A 14,814-nucleotide genomic window follows, 5' to 3' on the forward strand; every position below is an offset into this window, starting at 1 on the left:
GCAGAAAGAGAGAGAGAGAGAGAGAGAGAGAGAGATCTTTATTCACTGGTGCACTCCCCAAATGTTTAAAACAGACAAGTACAGGCTATGTCAAAGTCAGGAGCCTTTAACTTGATACTGGTCTCCCATGTGGGTACCATGGGTACAAGTATCAGGGCCATCCTCTATTGCTTTCCCAGGTGCATTGACAGAGAGCTGGTTTGAAAGCAGAGTACCTGGGACTCAAATTAGTGTTCTGATGTATTATGCCCAACAGTGGTTTAACCTGCTCTGCCACAGTGCTGGCCCCAAGAGTGCATGGGTTTAGTTGCTTTAAAATTTACTTTTAAAAATTAATTTAAAGAGAATCTATTTCATGTACTTCGTAGATACAATTTTAAGAATGTAATCATAATTCCCTCCCTCTCCCTTCTTTAATCTTTGCAATAACATTTTTAATTTATAGTCAAAGGCTTAGTGTACCACTAAATAGAGAGTTTAACAAGTAAAAAGTGAAAAGACCGTTGTTCAGCAGGAATATAGACAAAGGCTATAGACTATAATCAAATGCCAAAATGTCAATTTCATTCATATATATTAATTTTTTAATATTCTATATATCTGCTACCACTTGAATTCATCAATTTCAAATTATATAGCCTTGGGAAAGTTTCTCATATTCTTTTTGCCTCATTTTCTTATTTAAAATAATGATGATTTAAATGTTTATCCCATAGGATTGTGATTAATTGATATAGACAACATGTGGACAATGACCGGTAAATAATAAATATTAGATCAATAAATATTAGTTCTTTGTATTAGAGTTATCCAGAGAACCAACATGAAGTTCGTATTTATGGATTATCTCTCTCCATACAGATATAGACGAAGAGACTGAGGGAGAGAGGGTGAAAGGCCTGAGAGATAGGGAATTATCAGTTGTCTTGTGTCATTCCAAAGGCTGATAAGCCCCCAGATATTTGACCAAGTACCTGGGTACCCTGTGGTCCAAAATGACACATAAAATTGACCAAGCTATTATTAAATTTATGATAATATGTATTATTTTTAGAGATTTTTATAATATATACATGCATATGAGACATAATTTGTTATACACCATAAAATATTTTAAATGAAATGCTTGGCATCTAAGGCCACCCAATACTTTATATATATTCATGTTTGTTAATTATAATAAATGTTTAATTCAAATGCCAACTATTTAGAGTAGAAATATAGTTAATCATTCTCATTTGGGCACTACTGTACCTGTATTAAAGTCCTATTTCCATCCCTAGAGGCTGTGTGCTTTGGGTTTGAATTGCCTTAGCTATTTTATGATCAAAATAATAGGTATCTCATGAAGTTGCTGTGAAGATTTGCCCAGATAATAGCTACATCATAATTAACTTCTAGGCAGTCAATGGAATGTGTAAAATATCATCACCATCATCATTATTTTTGCTGGAATTGTTTTCAATTAGGGGCCCATTGCCCATTCCAGTAAGATGTGCTCTGTTCAAAATTTCTTAACCCTGTCCATGCACATCTCTAATGGGTTTAACATAGTGTAAAACTGTTGCTCTTTGGACATATAATTCATTGCTAAATATTCAATTTCAAGGTTTTAAAATTTTCTTGACCAGGGATTTTGCCACATTCTCCATCATCATCATCATCATTTGTAGTAACTAATATGTAATGAACACTTTGTTGAATGAATGAATGCATGCATGCATGAATGAAAAGGAATGAAATAGTATTTTCTATATCTTCTAGTATGCCAAAATAATCTAGCATCTGAGTTTATGTTTGTTTTAGTTTTATTTGGGTCAGCATCACTTTACTAATTATCCAGAACTATTAAAGAGAGCAAAAAGATTGCTTAATATATAAACTATGTATTAATGCAAATGAAAGGCAAATGCCTCATGGCATATAATAGAAGGGTCAGTTTTGCATTAGATCAAATATAGAAGAGTGAGGAGAATAGACTTACCCAAGGCACATAATAGATTAGGCACTATACATTCTATAAAACTGTGTCTTGAATTCCATATCTGAGATTTGAGTGGAGATACATTTTCAGCAAAACAGTATTACCCACAACATTAAATTTTGTTGATTTATATTTTAGGGGTTCATTTTGTGTATTTTAATGAATAGTTTAATTGCACAAGTGCTAACAACATAAGAATGTATATTTAAGTTAGTAGCTTTTATTTGTTTAAATATTTGGTTATAATAGAAATTTTAGACTGGGATTTCAGACTTGTTTTCCTTTAAAAAGAGACGAGAATGTACAAGGTGGATGTTTGGCATAGAGGTTACGACACTGCTCAGGACATCTACACCCCATATCGGAGTGCCTGGATTCTAGTCCAAGCTCCATTTTTTATTCCGAATTCCTGCTATTGCACATGCTGAGAGGCATCAGTGATGGCTCATGTAATTGGGTCCCTGCCACTTACATGAATGACCTGGATTAAATTACTGACTCCTGGTTTGACCTGGCCCAGCCCAGCTTTTGTGAGCATTTGGGAAGTGAAGCTAGTAGGTAGGAGATTCTCTCTCTCTCTCTCTCAGCATTTCAAGAAAATTAAGTAAGATAAAAAGATCACTCCCTTACTCAAACTTGCATAAGCACCATACAACCCAAGTACTTATTTAGTAGAACTCCATCTGAGAACAGCTTGTTAGTGTGCTGATTTGGATATATGTGCCCTCAGAAACATCCCAGCAACATACCAAAGCCCAATATATCAGAGTTAATCTGTGATGCAGGCATCAGTCCAGCTGGTACATTCTACTGCTGTTAGTGCTTCACTCTATTTTTAGTGATAATTTATTTGGCATGCAGATTGAGATCTTTCGTGGGAATAACAAAATGACTCATGTCCTGAGTTGCCCAATTCTCCTCCTAAGAGCACCATGTGAGGATGCACAATTGTGGGCCTAAGACGGTTGGTAATTGCCTATTTCCCTCCCTGCTCCTATATTTGTGTGGATGATCTTGAATAAATAATGAATAACTTCTTTTTTTCCCCTACCAACAACTAAGTCTCATAATTAGAATTGCTACTGCTTTTAATACATTCAATTATCTGCTGATTCAAGCATCTTCGGGTCAAATGCGTTAGAAAACAGCTAATTATGCCCTTTCCCAAGGGTAAGAAAATCTTTAAATTTAATTAAAAGACCTTAACTCAACTTCTTCACATTAGGGTCTACTTCCCAATGGATTTTCTACAGGGTGACTTAAATAGCCAACCTCAATATTAAAATTAGCCACAGCTAATTACTTGTTATTTTTTCTTCTTTAAAACAAAATTATTTTGGGTTACTTTGACGATTAATTTCATTCTTTCAATCATGTTTCTGCATTTATTCTTAAATGCTTAAATTAATTGAGAAAGTCTGCTTTCCAGTTTTAAATTTGCTTATTTTCTGTATCCTGTGCCAATAAAATACCTTAAATGCAGACTACCACGTCTTAGTTTCACTATTCTCTCTGACATACTAACTAGCATATGAGGAAAAAAAACTTTAAGAAGTGAGAAAAATATTAGGCAACACATCTGAGTCAGATAGGATTCAAATATACAGGATGCTCTGACTTTTATGATAGAAAGCCACAAAAATATTTTTCTATTTTCTCTTTCTGAATTGGAAAATTAGAATAAAGAGAGCTATCTTGATTTAATGTCTTCAAGGGAAGCATGAAAGTCAAGGTAAGTCATGTGCTGTTTTTTAGTTTCATGAGTTTTACTTTACTTATTTTACTTTTTTTTTTAAGAAATTGGACTTACACACAAAAGGAAATCATGATGTTGAAACAATGAAGCAGTCTGAGAAAAAGCAATTAAAAATATCCTTAGATTGGTTTCTTCCTTCCATCCTCTCTCTGTCCATCCCTGCCTTCTTCATCTCATCCCTAATCCCTCCCTTAATTTTTTCTCCTTCTCTTCTCCATCTAATGTTCCATTTTTTTCCTTCTTGAAAAACGGTTCATTTCATGCACAATACATTAGAACCTCCAGATGCTTATGATGGGGTGAACCCACATGCATTCTTCCTCCTCTTGCTTGTTTGAACTAGAGCCATTGGAGAATAATTAACATTACTGATTGTTCTTACTGATTCAACAGTTAGGAAATGGAGAAGCATTGGAGCTTTGTCACTAGAGGAATGGCATCAGGGAAGTGATCTTTTAGGAAAATTTGTCTATGAATGATGGGCAGGAAGAATTGCAGGGTAGTAGACATATTAATAGGGTTTATGTTCTCATACAGAAGGTTTCAGAGGGTTTTCAGCAACCAGCCACAGTAACTATGAAAAGGAATTTACTTTCTGAAACATTGAGGAAGAAAAATTACCAATGGGTACAGAAAATAGGTGGGCCAAAAATTGTTAGCTTTCATGCAAGAAAACGGAAAATGGAAGTGTTATAAATGGGAGGTGACCTGAAGAGCAAGTTGGAAAGCGGGTGTAAATTCAGCTTTAGGCATAATGCCATTCATGCTCCGTAAAGATTCCCAAGTGGAAATGAAGGAATTGATTGGGAAAATTTGAAGAAATTTGAAATAATTGAACAAAAACAGACCAGGCAATAACAACAACACAGAAAAAAAAAAAAAAAACAGCATCTCAAGGCTTGTAGACATGAATTCCCTGAATTACTTGATACTTTGTTAATTTCTTTGTAAGTGTACTAATATTTCATTTTTCTGTGGTTATGTGGCCACAAAACAATCCCCAAATGTGCTACTTAAAATTTCCTGTCTGCTATGTAAGGCAGGTGGACCTGGTTACTGGAGGATCTTTTACAAACTAAAAGATTTTATGAAATGAGTTCAGGGATGTATGTTTGGAGGAGGAAGATACATAGTAAGAAATAGCAAACACCACAGAGAAGTTGGGAAGGAAGGAAGGTGCATAGTGGGGGACTTTTGGAACCTATCATTAGGATATAGAAAAGGATCCATAGTCCCTATGGATTTTAAATAAAATATTTATTACCCCAAGTGTGGTAGAGTTTTGTGTGAATAAATATGTTGTGAATCCTATTTGTTAGCAGAGGATAAAATATGCGCCTAGGGAGTCAGGCATATGTGGTTTGTGTGTGTGTCTAAGGGGCAGATGAGTGTCCAGAAAGTAGGATTACTCAGGATGGTGGGTTGTTGTCCATGGTGTTCAACAGGAAGTTGGAAATCCCAGATGGGAAGTGTAGGAGGTGGATTTGGCTTCCGCAGCAGTGCTGAGTGCAATCGCCGTGGTGTAAGCTGTGTTTTCCAAAAAGGTGAAGCAGTTGAGGACATGGATTTCTATCATCACAGGTGAATTCTGCGATTAGGAAGGAGAGTGGTAGGTATTTGGTGCAGCAATTAAGATGCCCCTGTGTCCCAAATCAGAGTACCTGGGTTCAAGTTTTAGCTCTGCACCTGATTCCAGCTTCTTGCTAATGCACTCACCAGCAGTCTTCGGGTCTTTGGGTCTCTGCCACGCATGTTAGAGACTAGAACTGAGCCCTTGGGTTCCTTCTGGCCCAGTTCTCGCTCTTTCAGGCATTGGAGTGTCAACTAGTATATGGGAATTCTCTATCTCTTTGTGTATATTTGTCTCTATTTCTGCCTTTCAAACAAATAAAAATTAAAAATAAAGAATCAGGAGAAGCCACTCTACCGTGTTGCTGGGTGCTAACAAAACATTTTTTTATATCAAATAAAAGGTAGCCTCAGGTACCAAACAAGAAAGATTTTATTTTCTGAAGAACCAAGAGCTTTGAGGTCAGATTAATAGAAAAGATAGGAAAAAGATATGAAAGATATGAAAAAGAGAAACTGTATGTGATAGTTTCTTTCTTAATGTGAAATCTGAGGAACAGATGAACCTGTGGAACAAAGCTGAGGGGCACGGATCTGTCCCTTACACACCCCACATATGCCTGACTCCCTAGGCAGCATATTTTATCCTATCCTCTGCTAAAGAGTGGGGTTCACAACATTTTTATTCACACAAAGTGAATCCACGCAAAGGGAAGTGTTGCTCACTTCATCAGAATGTGATTTAAACCAAGAGATCGCCTCGTGGTTTAAGACTCCTGGCTACGCAGTATAGTATTAGACTCTGTAGATCATCACCATTCAGAATAGAAGAGACAAGACCCCGTGTCCTTAAAAACATAGTTTTTCAAAAAGAAATACAGTGACTCCTTTGGACATAGTCCGTAATTCCCAGATATTACCTAGATCACGAAGGAAACTGGCAGGGGAGTTATCTATCACCTGGGTGAACCAGCAGACTCATTGCTAAATGCATGCAGCAGAGAACAGAGGAGCTGAAAGTAGTTGGTGACTCAAGGAAACTCTCAAAGCTAAGCCAGGCTCAGAAAGGCTATCACATTTCAAGGAGACATTGAGATTTGAAGAATTCATCCCTAGGTTAGCCACTGCTTTGGTCTATGAGAAGGGTGTGAGAAGGAGCAGCAGCAGAAGTCATAAAGCTTACTCCCTGAGTATGTGAAATGTATGTTTCCACATGGCTAGTCCCTCAAATTGGAATTCTAGTTCTCCTCTTAACTGCCTATGGGATAACTATATATGAGCACATTTTGAATGTGGCATTTTTGAGGAATTCTACCCTAAAAATCAATAATTTTCAAATTCACAATATAGTTATTTATAATACGTAGTATCAGAGGCAACTATTCTTTACAATGTCTATATGAGGTCAGTGCCTTTATTCTTATTTTACTAGTGAAAATTGTCCAATTTCATATAGTTGTAATTAGCCATCTCAGCATTCTGTCTAAATTCTTCAGATTTCAACTCCTGAATCTTAACCACTTTCAGGAAATGACTTTTCTTCTTAAATCCATTGGTTGAAACAGTGAAAGGAGATAATTTAAATGCATCAGAGTCATTGTTGACTAGTGCTGCTGGAAATATATTGCACACTCGTTCATGATACATTTGGGTGTGAGGAGGAGCTACAATTTTGTGGTTCTCTCCAGACATTTAGCACATTTTCTTCTTTCCTTAAGCAAATAATTCCAAGTGTTTTGTCACATTATTGGGTTCCAATTCAAGTTCTTTTACCATCTGAGAGCTTTTCTAATTTGGTTCCACTTTGTAAATCCAAATTTATTCAATTTATTTCAGAAAGCAACAGTCATGTAAGGCAATCAAGAGTGTAGTAGACATTGCAATAGTGAGGCGAAACAAGGATAAACACACTATCTAGGATCCCTGTGACTTGTCTTTGTTTTAAGGCGATATCCAAACCAAAGGTATATCAAAAATACAAACTTGTTATCAAAGCATATGGAAAGAAGTGATAAGCTACCTGAAAGGCAGGATAAGGTATCAGAGAATGTGACATTTGAACTGCGTATGGAAAATGGACTGAAGCTTTTTAGAGAAAGGGTAGAGGGCTTTCCAAAGAGCATCATGGGCGGGAGGTGGTATACTGTACTCCAGTAATGACAAGGACCTCAGTGAAGTACTAACGACTAATGTGTAGGTAAGGAAATGGTAAAAGAAAAGGCTTGAAATGCAACTTGGGTCAGATTATGAAGATCCTTTTACGCCATGCTAAGGATTATACAATATATAATTTTTAAATTAACAGTTATTTACTTTTATCATCTATTCTCATATATATGACAAAAAATCTGGAGAGCTCTGATTTGCCTGTTCCTTTTGACCATAGAGCAGTCTCTTATCCAGGCTGCAAAAAACTCTCTCACCTGGGTCTCCTAGTATTATTAATTTTGCACATCTTTATGACATAGGATGAATAGTTAGGATATTTTTTAGCCCAGAATTTACTGGGAGAAAGCGAAAACTGATTAAATCATGAATTCAAAGACAGAAAATTTTGTTTCTTAAAAACTGTCTTCTGGCATAGAGTGTCAAGATGAATTCAGGAGGGTGGGTGGGTGTTTGGCAAAGGAGTTACGATGCCATTAGGAAAGGCTGCTTCCTGTGCTGGAGTTCTTGGGTTCGAGTTCCAGCTCTGTTTTTGATCCCAGTTTCCTGCTAATTGAGCACTCTGGGAGGAAGCAGATGATGGCACAGTACTACATCCCCTCCACCCACATGCAGACCCAGATAGAATTCCTGGCTCCTTGTTTCAGTCTGGTCCAGCCCTGGCTGTTGTGGGCATTTGGGGAGTAAACTAGTGGATGGAAGAGATGGATTTCTGTCTCTCTGACTTTCAAATAAGTAAAAACAAATGAATTTTTTTAAATCAGTAAAATTAAAAAAAAATGATGACTTGAGAAGGGACATTTCTTTTTCCTCAATGATATCTTAATCATAGTATAATTTTCTCTTTGCTATACTCTAATACACAATATCAGTTCCAGATTCCATTCTAGTCCATTATCTTGTGCTTCATTCTGGCTTTTAGGGATACAACTCTATCCTTCTCATTTCTATACTCAACTCCGTCTCTCCATCAGGATGCAGAGCAAATCCTGATTGCTCCGTAAGGTGTAGTAAGTCAGATTCTTCAGAAACAAGCTCCAGGATAAGGGTTCCTAAGCAAGTGATGTATTTAGAAGTGTTGTCAGGGAAAACTGGTAAGAGTAGTGAACAGAATAGGAAAAGAGAGGCCAAATTTGTAAGGCTGCCACAAAACACACCAAACACCAGAGTAAGGGAAAAGGTTTATTTGGGGGCGAAAATCCAACAGATCAGAGGGAAGAGGCAAAAAAGGAAAAGAGGAAGAAGGAGAGCTTAAGAGAGAGATCCAGAGAGAGATCAAGAGACAGAGAGATAGAGATCAGGAGATGGAGAGAAAGAGAGCCACGTGTTCAGGAACAGGTCCTTTTAAAACTTTGCCAGGGAGTGGGCAGGGAAGTAGGAGAAGCGAATTCCATTAGGGTGGGGGTGGGGCTGACATCTGTGGTTGGACCATATGGCCACCTGGCTTCCAATAATGGCGGCGGGGGACTAGAGCCTAGGATGGTGTCAGGGTGTAGCCCACACCATTGATAAGACTGGGCCATTTTACTAACAAAATTGGGGTGCTTGCCTTAGCTCACTTCTGTGGCAAGCTCTGGAGGGTAAATTGCACCTGTAATTTGTCCTGCTTCTATGCATGGAGCCTGAACTTTCATATTACCACACCAGTCTTGGCTGCTGGCTTTTCTCAGGGGGGAGGTATTGGTGGTAGGAATTACTGGGTACTTCTGATTCTCTGTACCTGCAGGCAAAGCTGTTGTAGTAGCCCAAGACCAGTCCTCTGAAGACAGCTGCACGTTGACAGTGTTAGAAACAAAGCACACACAAGCTGGGGGTTGAATATGCAGAATGAGTAGAAGAATTCTAGATGATCTAGATGAAGCAAAACCTGAGTCTAATAGAATAATAATGAGTTAATAGCATTCCTCCCCTGTTCCAGTCAGCTTGGTTTATTGTCTAAAATTCTCTGGGAAGTACTTTGTCTGGCACTCAGATAATGAATCTGCTTCTTTGGGAGTGTGCTTTGGTGCCTACTCTTTCACTCTGCCCATAGAATTAAAACACTCTCCCCCAGTAATCCTGAATCTGTAGAAAGATTCTCAAACCAATTCACCTTTTTGGAATTCCTCCAAATTTGAGGAACCAGCTGAAGTCTAGGGGAAATCCTTATGGTACAAGTATCAGCTTAAACAGTGCACATTTCACTCCTAATATGAACCCTAAGCCATTTCTCAGTTTATAATGACTCCTAGAGTTCAAGAATGTGAGATAATATATCCATCAATCTAAGTGTAAAACCACAGGGATGGAAACTAATGTAGTCAGCTAATGTAAAGCATCAAGGGAACCTTGGTGACTCCAAAATGCAGTTTGCCAGCATGGAACCCATTCAAATGTAATAGCTCTCCCAAATAATGCATTGGAAACTGGCTCAATAAGCACATTTTAAAGTGAAAAGTAGCCTAGAAAATTGGCTGTCAGCCATCTGAGAAGACAGTGGGTTTTTTCCTTCTTTCATTTCTCTATATTTCATTGATGGATAGCAATCTGAAACATTTACATGTAGAACAAGCCTGGAAATTGCTTAACTAAAGTACCTTTCAACTTAGGCTCCTAGGAACGGAGTGATACCCATTGATTTTTTTTAAAATCCAAATCCAAAATGAGTACTTCTTGCATGTATTTCCTCTCTTATATCACTTTGCTGTGTTTGAGGGAAAAGAAGAAAGCTTGGAGAAACGTGTGTTGTTTATATGTGTAATCTTCCCTTTTGTCTGCTGTCAAGAGTAAGATCACAACAACAACATTTTTTGTGTGGTTTGTGAAACAAAGAGCTGATCAAGAGGCATCTAGGCATTTGCTGTTGATGAGCTTGCAAATGAGCATCTCTGCCTGTATCCCAACTATTTTCATATTCTCTTTTAACTTTGACCTTTTCTGTCCTGGATTGGAGATGCTTGCTTCTTAATAATTTGCACATTTTCTGGTTGGAATATTGAGGGAAGCCCACTGGAGACATTTGATATTCTGGTCTAAATCACCCTTATCAGTCACCAACTTTAGAAGGTGAGGAAATCCTGCGCATAAGTATCAACTTTCCAAAACCTAACCTGTAAATAATCTCTCTACTTAGCACTTGGTCTCTGTTAAAATCACAGGTTATTTTGTTTATTTTTTTTTTTTAGTTGTTTTGCCATGGAAAATAAAAACAGCAGAATCAGTTTTCAGGTATCTAAGCGTGTTCTGTTCTGGGGCCAGTGTTTGGTGTAGTGAGTCCGATGCTGTATGGGATGACCTCACCCCATGTTGGGTGCCATGTGGAGTTGAAGCCTCCAGAGTAGCGGTCAACCAGATGCTTCTCCATCCATACATGCCTGTCCCTGTGGAGCACCAAGATACCCTCAGCGGGCCCCTGTAGACGACGTCCCCAGTGAGCAGGAAGTAGCCAGAGAGACTCATCGTCGCCCCTTTTCCTATCATCAAAAGGTCAGGATGGTAGCTTTGGGATCTGCAAGGAGGGAAGGCCTACACTTCCGGGAATGGAGAGGCCTACTTCCGGGGAAGAAAGTCCTTGTCAAGGTCCCTCCGGGTACCTAAAGGTCAAACAGTGAGGATCAGACCCGCCTCAACCTTTAACCCCCATGCCCTGAATCTATAAAAGGAGCTCTCCCAATCTCTGACGTGCAACTTCTCTGGCCCCTGCTCTGTTGCTCTGTTGGGACCAGGGAACCTCGCCCGGGAGCAGAACCCCAATAAAAGCCTGTGAATTAATTGATTTGTCTTCCTGGGAAGATTTGTTATGCGCCAGACACCTCACACAGAGTGGACAGTGAGAGAGAGAGACAGAGAGAAAGGTCTTCCTTTTTCCATTGGTTCACCCCCCAATGGCTGCTTCGGCCAGTGAGCTGCACCAATTGGAAGCCAGGAGCCAGGTGCTTCTCCTGGTCTCCCATGCGGGTGCAGGGCCCAAGCACTTGGGCCATCTTCCACTGCACTCCCAGGCCACAGCAGAGAGCTGGCCTGGAAGAGGGGCAACTGGGACAGAATCTGGCGCCCCAACCGGGACTACAACCTGATGTGCCAGCGCCGCAGGTGGAGGATTAGCCTAGTGAGCCGCGGCACCGACCTAGGTTTTATTTTCTTAACATAAGCCTAACATTAAATGGTAACTTATGGTAAAATGGCAATTCTCCTTGTTATTTGTTTAAATATTTAGAAAAATTATTGGTTTATTGGAATAATTATTAGGATCATGTTAGTTTCTGAAAGCTATTTGAAGTGTGATATTTTAATTACTTGTATCCTAACAGAAATAAGATTCTAAAGCTTCTTACAGTAGCACCATCTACTCATTTATTTGCACATTTACTGAGTACTCATTATGTACTAGTTACAAAGCTCTACTCTGTGGATTCAGTGATAAGAGGTACAGCCCCTTTCTCAAGTTGGTTCACCCCAGAAGATGGTTCTGATCTGGGGCTCTTGGTTGTAAATTTCTAAAAGTAATGCTGTCTGGCTTAGTTGGAAACAGAATTTTATTGAAAGACTTGAAGTAGCTCAAAATAACACCCAGAAAGCAAAAGAGTCTGATGCAAGCCTAAAATGCCATAAACAATGTCCCAGATGACACCACTGTAGCACCAGTGTGGGCATCAGTACTGCAGACACAGCACTAGACTCTGCAGCTCATCTTTGAAACACATCTGGTTTGGGCAACTGGAGGCTGCTGCCTTCACCTGTGCCTCCTGCTGCCTTAAGCAACCTGATCCTGATCTTGCTGTAATTGCTGTCACCATCTGGAGGAGTTCATCCCTCCCTTTGCTTTTAAAGCTTAGGTGTGCCTGTCTGCTTGTGAGCCTTGGCTGTGCACCTTGCCCTAGGGCTAAGAGAAGCCAGAAGATGAATATCTAACATTTTCAGGTTCTATAGTGGAATTCTCCAAATTTAAGCCTGGTTTTGGCATATAAGTCAACCATGGTGAAAAATGTACACCATAGTCCCTGATTGGGTTGCCCAAAAAGCAACCAAAATTTCTTTCTTCATGTAAATAACCTTCGCGGATAACATGTATGTCTATAAACAAATGAGCTTATAGGATTGGTTGATAATGAGATGTTTTTAATATAACATAGACGTTGCATTGGTTCATTAATAATTTTTCTCAGCATACAGATGTTTTGTGCCATTAAGTAACAATGAGTGAAGGGTTACACAGCTGAACAGAGAGAGCTGTGGGGGAGAGCAGTCCGATACACAGCACTCATTCACACTACTCCCTTCTGTTTTATTTTGGGCATGTGTTCTGCTCAACAAGTGTTTATTGTGAGATTCTGGCCAGCCTTTTTGCATTATGCTCTTGTCTTCATAAGTCAGCAGCCTCAACTGCTTTCTACATTTCACCCTTTAAAATAGAAAAAAATCCAAAATTGTCTGTAGAGTTTTTTATTAACAAAATAGTAATTATAGCATTAAAAAACTGGTTAGAGTATTTACTTGTTATTCGTCTGCTTACAGAATTACACAGGTTTTGAGTGCTTGTCTCTATTTTTTCCTGATAAGCTCTCTAATAATTTGTAAATAGTTTTACAGGACATGAGGTCCCAGGAAAATGTCAGTCTATAATAGAAAAAAATCAATGATCTTTAAAAAAAAAGTGCTTTCATAACTCTGATGCAAAAATCTCTCATAAACCATCAAGACTGTTACACCTTTTCCAGGAAGGGTAAAATTTATAATTCTTTGCTTCTAGCTACAAATGGCAATCTGTAGGTGATGCCATTTCTTCTCTAGTTCTGTCACAAGTCCAGTTAGAACATATGGACTAGCCTGGAAAGCACAACACCACCCAGTGCATGAAATAACATAGTGAGGAGGGAGATGAAAGAAGAAAATAAGTTAGAATTTATAACTACATACTACACAGAACAAGAAAGACATGTGAGTGAGAGCTGTAGACCTTGTCACTGAAGCTGATTTGCAGGCAGAAACTGAAGCCATGATTTCCCTCTCTGAACACAAATGCTTTGTTTCCTTTGCTTTCTTTTTTTGACAGGCAGAGTTAGACAGTGAGAGAGAGAGAGAGAGAGAGAGAGAGAGAGATAAAGGTCTTCCTTTTTCCGTTGGTTCACCCCCCCAAATGGCCACTACGGCCAGCGCGCTGTGCCAAGCCAAAGCCAGGAGCCAGGTGCTTCTCCTGGTCTCCCATGCGGGTGCAGGGCCCAAGCACTTGGGCCATCCTCCACTACCTTCCCAGGCCACAGCAGAGAGCTGGCCTGGAAGAGGGGCAACCAGGACAGAATCTGGCGCCCCAACCGGGACTAGAACCTGGGGTGCCGGCGCCGCAGGCGGAGGATTAGCCAAGTGAGCTGTAGCGCCAGCCTGTTTCCTTTGCTTTCAATTTCCACTTCCCTTGACTAAGGTTCTCTGACCGAACTGTTATCACTGAAGAATCTGAACACCTTGTGCTATTGCTTGTATAGCTGTGGATTGTTTTCCCTTATATTTTACTTCTGGAAAGAGAATTATGGAGGATCTGTGTCCTATCTAGTCTCTTCCCTTTCCATGTTGTAACAGCATATCTATTCCCTCTTGATAGTAGGCAAAGATAAGAGCTGTATGTGTTGATAGAAATATTACTTCATTAGGTATGGAGAACTTTAAGCTGGTCACGAGGCATAGGAAGCAAAACTTTTGTAAATCATTAGGTCACAAGGTCTGATAGTAAGACAGTCTTCTCTCACTTCCAACTTTCAGTTCCAAACCCAGTATATTCTAGTGATGGGAGACATATTACTGTGTACTGAGTAATCATTCAAAGAATATATTGCTGGTGTGGTGCCTGACTCTTTATAAGGCCATCTGTTTGTGTTCCATGTCCAGCTGCTTTTAGAAGATGGAGATCTAAATCTTTGCCTTATTTTTCCTGGAAAGTGCGTGTTCGTTGGTTACAAGTATTTGTGTTGCATCATAATATTTAGTAGAGAATTCTTTGATTCCTCAGATGGTGATGGTGGTATGACCATGGTAAACAGAGAAAGTAAAATGATCACCATATAAAAAATATCCTATTGTTATCCCTACTATGATATTAAGGATGTGAGGTAGTTGAATTGCAAGTAAACGGCCGGGAGTGGAGAAAGTGGAGGGAGTGAATGGAGGTCATTCAACATTGGTTCCTGCTACTAATTGATTTCTCACTTATCAGTGGAAGTGAATAGGCCAGTCTTGGGTTGAGGTTTATAAAGTTGATCCCCTTCATAACCTTAACCCTTGATATCAAGGCCACTTCTTGGTTTGTGAGCCTTCTGAACAGGGTTTAGAGTTAACTATGGGAGGAGGGTGACTAACATTTGCAGGGAGA

At 39.2% G+C, this 14,814-nt stretch overlaps 1 long non-coding RNA gene across 1 annotated transcript in view; it reads left to right on the plus strand.

Annotated features, from left to right (window-relative positions):
• The first annotated feature begins 2,434 nt into the window (after nt 1-2,434).
• The window catches only part of LOC138844677 (uncharacterized), a 294,022-nt gene continuing 281,642 nt past the window's right edge, over nt 2,435-14,814 (plus strand). Inside the window, exon 1 of the long non-coding RNA XR_011380902.1 lies at nt 2,435-3,716. This is a non-coding gene — a long non-coding RNA (uncharacterized lncRNA). The remainder of the gene's footprint in view (nt 3,717-14,814) is intronic.

Source organism: Oryctolagus cuniculus, chromosome 12, assembly GCF_964237555.1.
Source record: "Oryctolagus cuniculus chromosome 12, mOryCun1.1, whole genome shotgun sequence".
Lineage (NCBI taxonomy): Eukaryota > Metazoa > Chordata > Mammalia > Lagomorpha > Leporidae > Oryctolagus > Oryctolagus cuniculus.